The sequence below is a fragment of the Cibotium barometz genome, chromosome 46 (assembly GCF_041138505.1).
Source record: "Cibotium barometz isolate CiBa-2024 chromosome 46, ASM4113850v1, whole genome shotgun sequence".
Classification (NCBI taxonomy): Eukaryota; Viridiplantae; Streptophyta; class Polypodiopsida; order Cyatheales; family Cibotiaceae; genus Cibotium; species Cibotium barometz.
This window is the reverse complement of record NC_141091.1, coordinates 3495459-3505000: the sequence shown is the minus strand read 5'-3', so window position 1 is coordinate 3505000 and position 9542 is coordinate 3495459. Positions and strand designations below refer to the sequence as shown.

At 40.1% G+C, this 9542-nt stretch overlaps 1 pseudogene; it reads right to left on the bottom strand.

Annotated features, from left to right (window-relative positions):
• Positions 1-8648: 8648 nt before the first annotated feature.
• LOC147611817 (uncharacterized) lies at positions 8649-9542 on the bottom strand (annotated as a pseudogene).

Sequence of the window (9542 nt, the reverse complement as noted above, 5' to 3'; positions counted from 1 at the left end):
CCTAAGTGAAATGTAATCATAACTAGATGTCTAGCATCTTTCATGATCATTGACTGGCATTGTAAACTACCATGAGTAAGACCTATGGGAACTTGGATGGTCATCATAAATATCTTTGTAAAAAATTACTAGAGCTAGCATTGACATCATAGTAGCCATGGATATTTTGTTAAGGGAGGCTGTTAGGAATACACGAAAACACCATGTGACATTGGGGATATGGGCATCCAGTCATTTAGTTTATAGGCAACTTGGTGTGAACACTCTCGATGTGAACACTCTAGGTGTGAACCACCTCTATGTTAGAGTCATTTGGTTTATAGCCAACTTGGTGTGAACACTCTAGGTGTGAACCACCTCTCAGTTAGAGTCAAAAGATAGGGCCCTGGTGCCTATAAAAGGATGTATTTGGATAGATTCATTGTGACAGTGAATATCATTTGAGTTGTGCAATCTTGCTTTCCCTTGTGTGCTCAAGCTTCTCTTTCTCACTCTCACTCTCTCTCTCCATCTCCCTGGGTACCATGTGATCTCTAACAATCATCCCATCGAAGTCCAGATAGAACTCCTAGTTTCCACTAGCTGACAATACCACTCGCGGGTTATGCAAGAGGTCGGGCTCATTTTCATGCATTGGCAAGGGATGTAAAGGACCATTTAGGTTATGGTGTGGTCAAAGATGTTCCGGATTCAGTGAGCCAAATAATGTTGGATAAAGAGAAGGGGTTAATGGACCTGACATACCCATGGTGGTAGAGAGAACCCCATAACCCCAGAAGAAAGTTGGAAGAGCCTTAGAAGCTCATAAAGTGGAAAAAACAACTCCGGGGTTAAAATCAATTGATGATCTGAGCTATGTAGAAATAGAAATCATCCTTGAATTAACAATTCAAATCACTCTTGATGAAGAACAAGGTGAGGAAAGTGAATTTGGATTAATCATAATGGACCGAAAGGACGAGCTTCTTGAAATGGCCAAGAAAGCCAAGGAATGGAGATACAAATTCATAGAAGTTACAAGCTTACCCTAACCCGAGAGAGGAAATCTGAGGTTGAATGGCATGTAGAAGTTGGTGTGCAACATACCCAGCTAGAAATAGAAGGGCCAATGGGACTAATTTCTATGTTCCCATAAAGAACCCCCTGTCTCACAACACTATCAGAACTTGTCAGAGAGGAATCACATGAGGGAGTGTCTCAAGAAAGGAACAAGAATTGCATCAAAGCATCATGAAGAGCTCAAAAACAAAACAAAAACATTGGAAGAGCTCCAAGAGCTCAAGGAGACAGAGAATATAAGCTTGCTCAATGAGCATATCATAAAATAGAGGCTCGACTTCAAACAATCTCAAATGGGAGGATACAATGAGAGACTTCCTTTAGATGCCACACAAATCTAAATGTAGCTCATTATTGACTACATGTCCTACATGGGTATGGATGGGGAGAAGTCAATATCATGAGAACCATCAAATAAGATCACATTAATGTGATCATCACCACCACACATAGTAGGCTCAATAGTGGAACCTCCAAGTCTAGGTCACGAACATTTGGGAGTCCATGATAGTTACAAATGTGCCATCTTTAAGGCCTGCATTGAAAGGAGAAATGGGAGCATCCAGAGCAATCCTCTCTACCCCAATCACTACTATAACTAACCATGGCAGAGAATACTTGGCATGCAAGCTAGGTGCTATATGAAGTCCATCAATGGATGAAAGAGAAGCTTGAACCTATTGGTGGGGAAATTGAGGCGACAGACCAAGCTAAAATAGATAACCCAGTGACGGATAATCAAGGATGTTCTAGTCATTGCGGTTAGGAAGTACTATGAGAGTGATGATATGAATGTCACCATTCTAATCAAATTGGGAGGAGTGACCACCATTACAATCCTTGATGGAGGAGTAGGAGTGAGCATTATGACCAAAGACATGGGTAGCAAGCCCCTTAAGAGGGCCAAAATAGTACTTATGCTATAGATAGAAATTTAGGAAACCCTATGGGAATCGTGAAGGATGTGGAGGTAACATCATGTGGCATGACATATGAGCATACATTTGTTGTTGTTGACTTTGGTAGGCCCACCAACTATGATGTGATTCTTAGAAGACCATTTATGTGCCAATTGTCATTTATCCACGATTATTGACAATTGGAGATTGTCAATGATCCACGATTATTAACAACTATGATGATGTGATTCTTGGAAGACCATTGATGGTAAGGCAGTTTGTGATGAAAATGGGAGAAACATAATCCTAGTACTTCAAAAAATAGAGACACTCATTCCACCAAGGAAGGAGGAATCAAAATGAGGAAAAAGTATTTCAAAGAGCCAAGTACTGTACCAATTAGGGGCTTCAATGCAAGTCTTGCACCAAGTAGCTCCTCAGATAGTGAAGACAATCAAGGAGAAGTGTTGCCCAAATACGAGGGCCTTCTCAAAGAGTTCCTCAACAAAAAGAGAGAGATCTACTCCAAAAGAGCTAAGAAACTAGTAAAGATTAGAGCCAAAGACTTGCTAACAGCTGAAAGGATCTAATGAATAGACCCAATGTAAATATCAATAAATAGATCCTAAGATAGTTGAAGTGCTAGCTCATGACATTATGAGATCAATTCTGCCTGAGTTATTGGAGAACATGTTTTTGTACCCTTAATGTTCATGGGAGTTAACGTCTTTGGAATTGCTATTTTGGGCATCGAACTGAGGACCCAATGACCTTAACTTCTTTGAGCTTGAGGTTACATGATCATTGGTTTGTGTAGCCTTTGTGGGAACACTCTAGGGCATATGGCATTCTTTGGTAGCTAGACCTTATAGTATCCTTGTGCATATAGCAGTAGATATGGAACCAATCATTCTTGGGTAGCCAGATGAGAGTGTTTCCCTTATAGTATCCTTATGCATATATGGGTGGAAGCATGAATAGGTGCTACACTTTTATGGGTTTTGGAAGTTGTTTTTTAAGAGCTTTGATAATAACTCTTTTGATAGCAAAAAATTGAAAGCAAAAAAAACTCTTTTGTAAAAAAACTAAGAATTTAAAGAAGCACTTTTGCATGATTGTTTGAAACGGTTGGGCGCACGTCCCGTCACTCGTGTGTTTGTTGTTGTGTCGTGCACTTGCTATGTCAGGTTTTCATCGCCTTCCTTCTCCACAAAAAAAAAAACAGTGTGTACATAGCCTCCCGAGCAATCCTGTTGAGTGGACTTGTGTGCATGCGCGGGTATTTTGCTATTGGAACAACTCCTCAACTAATGGCCCTAAGGTAAGCTAATCAGGTGTCAGCAATGTGCCTCACCATTAAGATGCTCTCTACTCTTGATGTCAACTTAACATGCCCCTTATCATTCAAGCATGGGTTGCTGCTCTAATAGATTGGCTCAAGAACTACTATGTGGCTTGTCATTCAAGCTATTAATAGACTGGCTCTCTCAACTAATTATTTGATTGCTGATTATGTCACGTGGGTGCCACCTCCATCATACACCAAAATCAAACATGAAAAAGTGTGCATCACATGACATGAATTTCATGAACTATATGGGCTTAGTTTAGTTTGATTGGAGTGGACTTCCCACACTTGTTGGATATTCCAGAGAAAGACTGGCTATCTGTCTTTACGACTGTGCGAACAAGAGGCCATAAGAGGTGAAGCTTTGAACCATTCGGTTAGAGTTTTACAACAAGTTCATGATGCTATATCAGATGGTGTACCAGGAGCCACCTGTAAATGGTGAGGTTGCAGCATGGTTTGCAAAGGCGTTCGCTTTTGAAAATTATGGGTCGGCAGAGTTGGCAACTAACAAGACTGCACACCAGGTTTCTTAGGTAGTGGTGGCTAAGAACTCAGTTAATCATGTGAAAAAACACAAGGGGATTTCAAACAAACTGGCAAGAGTGTCATCGCATATCATTGAGGGTGAAACAGTTAACATGTCAAAGTATGTAGGTGGTTCATCCAAGGCACATGAGGACACATTTGATCCTCAGCATGTTGAGTGGGCACAAGCTATGTTGGACAGTGTTCAAATCAAAATGAAGGAAGTAGGATGTGAAATAGTAGATATCTCCAAGGATTTGGAGCAAGCACAAGTGGATCTGAAGGTTTCTTCAAAGGCCGACACATTTTGCAACACCTAAGCGATGCACGACAGGAATTGCATACACTTGAAGCAAGCGGTGATGTGCCTGAGGAGAGGCATGTGAAGTTGCAGGTTATCATAGATGTAAATATGCACATTTTAAGTGTTCTTGGTGTTGCGGAGGATGGCACATCAAACCAAGATGCAGTTGTAGCTCTTGAGGTTAACACCACAACTTTATCTCATATTTTACCTCAAATTCTCAACATGTTAATTGATTCTATGCTTAATTGGAAATGCAGGAAAAGCTACAACACAAATCCATGCTTTTGGAAGGCCTTAAAGAGCACGAGGCTTTTGTTGACCATGGTTTGTCTCTATTGCAACAAGGTGAAGCCCCTCAGTTATTGCCAACACCTTCTAGACCTAAGGGATCAGAAAAGGAAGACATAACCATTGTGGGTTCTTGTACAGCATGCGGAGCCCTTAGGGTTAGAAGATGAGATGATTATGGGTGTTTGCATGCTACCATGCAATCATCCATACCACATCTTTTGCTTTGCCATATTGTGCCTTTGTAAGGATTGTTGCTTTTTGGCAACAAACTATAGTCGGCAGATTCCTCATGCTGTAAAGATTATGTTTGCTAGATTACAAACCCATGTCCAAGAACCTAACCCACCAAGTATGTCCCAAATAATTATGCTGATAGCTGGTTCTCAAGTCATTGGGCTAATAGTTGTATTATTAGATGTTTGTAGTTGCTTGGTAGCTATCAATAGCTATACTGATAGCAATTAATAGATGCTGATGGCTACCTATAGCTACTAACTACTAATAGTTTTTGATAGCTACCCATAACTATTGATAGCCACTAATAGCTGTGTAATAGATGTTAATAGTTTTTAATATACTTGTTGCGCTAATAGCTACCAACAGATGTGCTTTAATAGCTATGTAATATCTGTTAATGGCTGTGATGATAGATGTTAATGGTTGTGGTAATAGTTGTTAGTAGCTGTGGTAAGTTCTAATTCTACTAATACTGCTAATAGCTGAGGTGATATCTACTAATAGCTGTGCATAGGCATTTAATATGCATGTTGTGCTAATAGCTACCAATGGCTGTGCTAATAGATGTTATTAGTTTTTAATATGCTTGTGCTAGTTGCCAAAAATGTTGGTCTTAATAGCACAGGTAACAAATGGTGAAACCTACAGTTTTGTTATTGGTAGCCAATAGTTGTGTGATGCCTACATGTTGATGGATGTGTTAGTTGTTAATAGTTTTAGATTTTTTGATAGTTGTTAATTGTTTCCTACTGTTTTGGCAGCATCTTCTCCCAAGAGGTCACTTGATATTGGTACAACAGATACCAAGTAATGTGGATAAAGCATGTGGAGACACCTTGCAGGACTTCTTGAAGAAGGCAAAGTGATAGAAAGGTGGTAAAGGAAAGCAAGTGCCAAGGAGGGTCATGCGTGCATCTCAAGGTGCACATGATCCTAAGCATGTTGGCCATGCAGACGATGATTCATCATTTCAAAGTATGCTTATGAAAACATTGAATGATATATTGGTTTGTTGCCATTTTGACAGATCAATTTGTGTAATGTAAAATATTGTGCTTGGTGTCAAGTTTCTTGCCTAAAATGCCATGTTGTCTATGTGCACGAATTTTTGTCGACGAATCATGTGAGGACACCTTGCAGGAAAGCAGGCAAAGCAAAAGAAAACAAGTCATGAGAAAGTGTCATCCAAGAGGATCAAGAACGCTCATGTGCATGCACATAATCTAGATGTGGAAGTATATGAGGAAACACCTATGTGTGTGGAAAGTATGAAGAATACTATTGTTGAAGTGACAGAGACTATTGCTGGTGCTGACACTGCTCCTGAGCATGATGCTTCTAAAAGCCATACTGATGGTGGTGGTTTATTGTCCCAAAATACGCCTATCTAACTCTTTTTCGGCCAAGAGCCAAGGAAACATTGAATAATGTATTGGCCTTTTGACATTTGATGATTCTGAGTGCAACCATTGAGTTTTTCAATTTGTGCATACATCACGTTTTCTTTTGAATCTGTACTTGCCTATGTAATATTTTGTGCTTAGTGTCGAGTTCCTTGCATGATATCGATGCTATGTGTGCAGTCATCCATAGAGAAATGAGCATGGATTTAGTATGCTTTCAACCCAAAAAGCACAAGATGAGGCCCAAGCTACATATCCCCTGTCATCCATATCGTGATAGGCTAAAGCAACAGAAGGAGCTCAAGGACATGTACTATAAAAAGCTGAGACATGTATTCCAGTCTAGCTATTGTGCATGGGCTTTTTCGAATTACAATGATCCAACATGGATGCTTAAAGCACCTGAGGAGAATTCGTCCACCCCAGTCAGTCTCGAGGAGGATCCTTGTGCTCTAATTCTTGACCTCAATGGTTTTCTCATTCATAAAGTGGATCTACAACAAGAGTTGTTCTTCCCATCTTGGCATATTCGATATCAGCAGATTCTGGTGCTAAAGCCAAGGAGAATTTACTTCCTTGTGCACCCTTCTGCGAGAGTTTTTGTTGTGGGCTAGTAGGCACTTCAGAGTCTTCATATGGAGCTCATGCACAGAAAAGAACTTGGTGGAGCGATTCCGTCATTGCTTTCCACGTCTGTGTGGTGTTATTATAGGCTTCATTAGGCTAGATTCTTGTGATGTCTTGCAAGGCTGTCATTTGCATATGGCAAGAAACCTGTGTTTTTCAAGCATCTTGATGATTTTTGGGAGAGAAATAGTCAATTTGATGAAGACAACACATTGCTTATCGATGATAGCCTTTACAAGTGCCTGTATAATGTACCTGGCACCTTCTGTATTGTACCAAAGTTTGGCTCCACAAGTGATTCATGGTGTGCACCATTTCTTACGTACAAGCTAGCCCCATGGTTGTGGAAGTACCTAAAAGCACTGGATATAAGATCTTTTGTTGGGAGAGGTGATGTCTTTGGTGAATGTGGTAATGTAGAAGATTTGCAAGTTATCACACTTATTGAAGAGCATGCCAAGAGAAAGTTAAACTATTATGGGGGTGTTGTGGTAGGCTGTGTAGCTCCCCACACTGAGGATGGCATGCGGATGGCACACGATGACACCTGCGGGGATGCTCAAGAAGAGAAAGAGGCAACCAAGGTGGTTTGGGATACACCTTTCTACAAACACAGCCAAAGATCTTGCGAAGAAATTAGGGCTTCTATGGGGCTATGTTTTGCTGGCGATTGTACTATGGTGTAACATTTTGTTGTAATGTAACATATTCTCATCTCCTTTGTAATGGAACTGTAGAGAGTGTACTGTAATGGACATGTGCAAAGATATATAATGCAAAGTTTTTTTGTGTTAATAGCTATACTGGCTGTGTTATGACTTGTTCAAAATTGTTAGTAACTGCTAATAGTTGTGTATAGGTGGGTTGATAAGTACTTTTCATTGACAATATTTGTTCACCAATTGATTGAAACTTTTGAATGCTAGACTAAAGCCAAAATGTAAAATATATTTAATAACCAAAGATGAGTTTACAGCTCCCATGGCATGCTTTGTATATAGATTCAAAGACCTCGGGCGAGATCATATACAATCCCCTGGCACCTTGAACAGGTGTCATAGGAATTTTAATACATCTAATAAGATGGGAGTATATGTAGATCACAGGATTTCTACTCAACAGCTTGTAAAACAACAGGATTCATCTAGGTTCTTATAAAAGAGTCCCTTCAAAATGTAGGACCTTGCTTCAATTTCATTACCCCAACTGTCCTCCTCATCTACTCTAAGTTTCTCCTTTGTACTTATGCACTTGATCAAGCAGAAGTCCATGCCTTCTTCATTGCCCTCCTGAGCATTGACAGCAAAGTTATCTCCTACTTAGAGTGCTTCGCTTAGTGCTTCATAATGCCCTTCATATGTAAGCTCATCAAATTATTTATCACTGTTTCCACCATCAGTTGGAGTTATCTTATGGTAGTTCTAGCTTGTCACATGTGTTTTGTGACTGCATCTTCTCCATTGATCATGCATGCATGCACTACAGTAACAAGATAGTTGTCTATATGAAAGTGCAGAGCCATCTTGTTTTGAGTAGCCCCACCACGAATACAATGCAATGAGCGTGCCTTGGGGAAAGCTTGACAGTCCCATCGATTCTCTCAATTCACATCTCCCACCTTGACCTCCCAAACTATACATTCTACGTGCCTATGCTTGGAAGGGTAGTGTGCAATGGATCCATTGGATAAGTGTTGACGAAGGAATTGCACGACATTCGTTGCACATTTCAACCTTGGGGGGTTCACTCTATGTAAACCCTCTATATCACGTGCGTTCAAGGCCTATTTTAAAAACCCCTTATTTGTAGATTTTTCATGAATAAATCACACCCTTTTTCTATTCAACCTGTGAATACCCCCTTTAAATGGTACCCTTATGTACATAAAAAATGTGAAAAAGGGATTTCAAAAACCCCTTATGTTGAACCCACATGCTACGCTTACATATTTATGAGTGATCCCCTTGAGATTTCAACTCAGCTCCATTGTCCTTCAATTGCTCGTGTGTTAAAGCCCTCTTCACAACTACACCTGCCCCATCATGTTCTTCCTTACCATGACCACTACCAAAAAAGTTCCATACCATTATTTTTCCTATTAACCCAACATATCTCCCAACAAAATAGAAGGGCCTCTTTGCCTTGAATTGAGATGAAGCCCCATCAGACCAAACCCAATGTTGGTCGACATCCAAGTCTTTGTCCTTCAACCATTGCCAATGAAGCATGAAGCAATGTTGCACAAACAGAGTGTCATGCTTTTTATCGTAAAAAATGAAGAAGTGTATAGTCTTTCTCACCCCACCTCCAACACAATAGTAGGTAATGTGCACAAAAATGGTGACTTGATTGGAGTACCAATGCATGGATTGGATTTCATTTTGTTCCTTGAAAGAGTAATTTTCAGCGAAGTCCACAACTGAAACAACTACATCATCTAGAAAATGCATAATGCACTCCTTGAACTGTTCAGCTTGCCATCGATACATGAAGTCATGTTTGATGAACTTTTGAAGGTAGCTCTTAAACAACTGCAATAGATTAGTGCAACTCATCTCCTTGTATACAAGGTCCTTCCTTTTTTTCTTCTTTCCACCTTCAAAAGTGCCAGTTTCCACATCCTCAAATACTCTCACTGTGATGGTTTTTGCATCTTCAAACAGCTCCCGTGGGTAACATTTTAGTTGCTCTGCTCCACACTTTGTACATTCACCCATGAGACATTTTATTGCATGCTAAGTAGACCCATCTTGCCTAGGGCACAAGATAGAATCTATAACATTTGAAATGCTCTTCATAGTGTGTTTAGATGCAGAACATTCACATGGTAGTGATGAATCCAT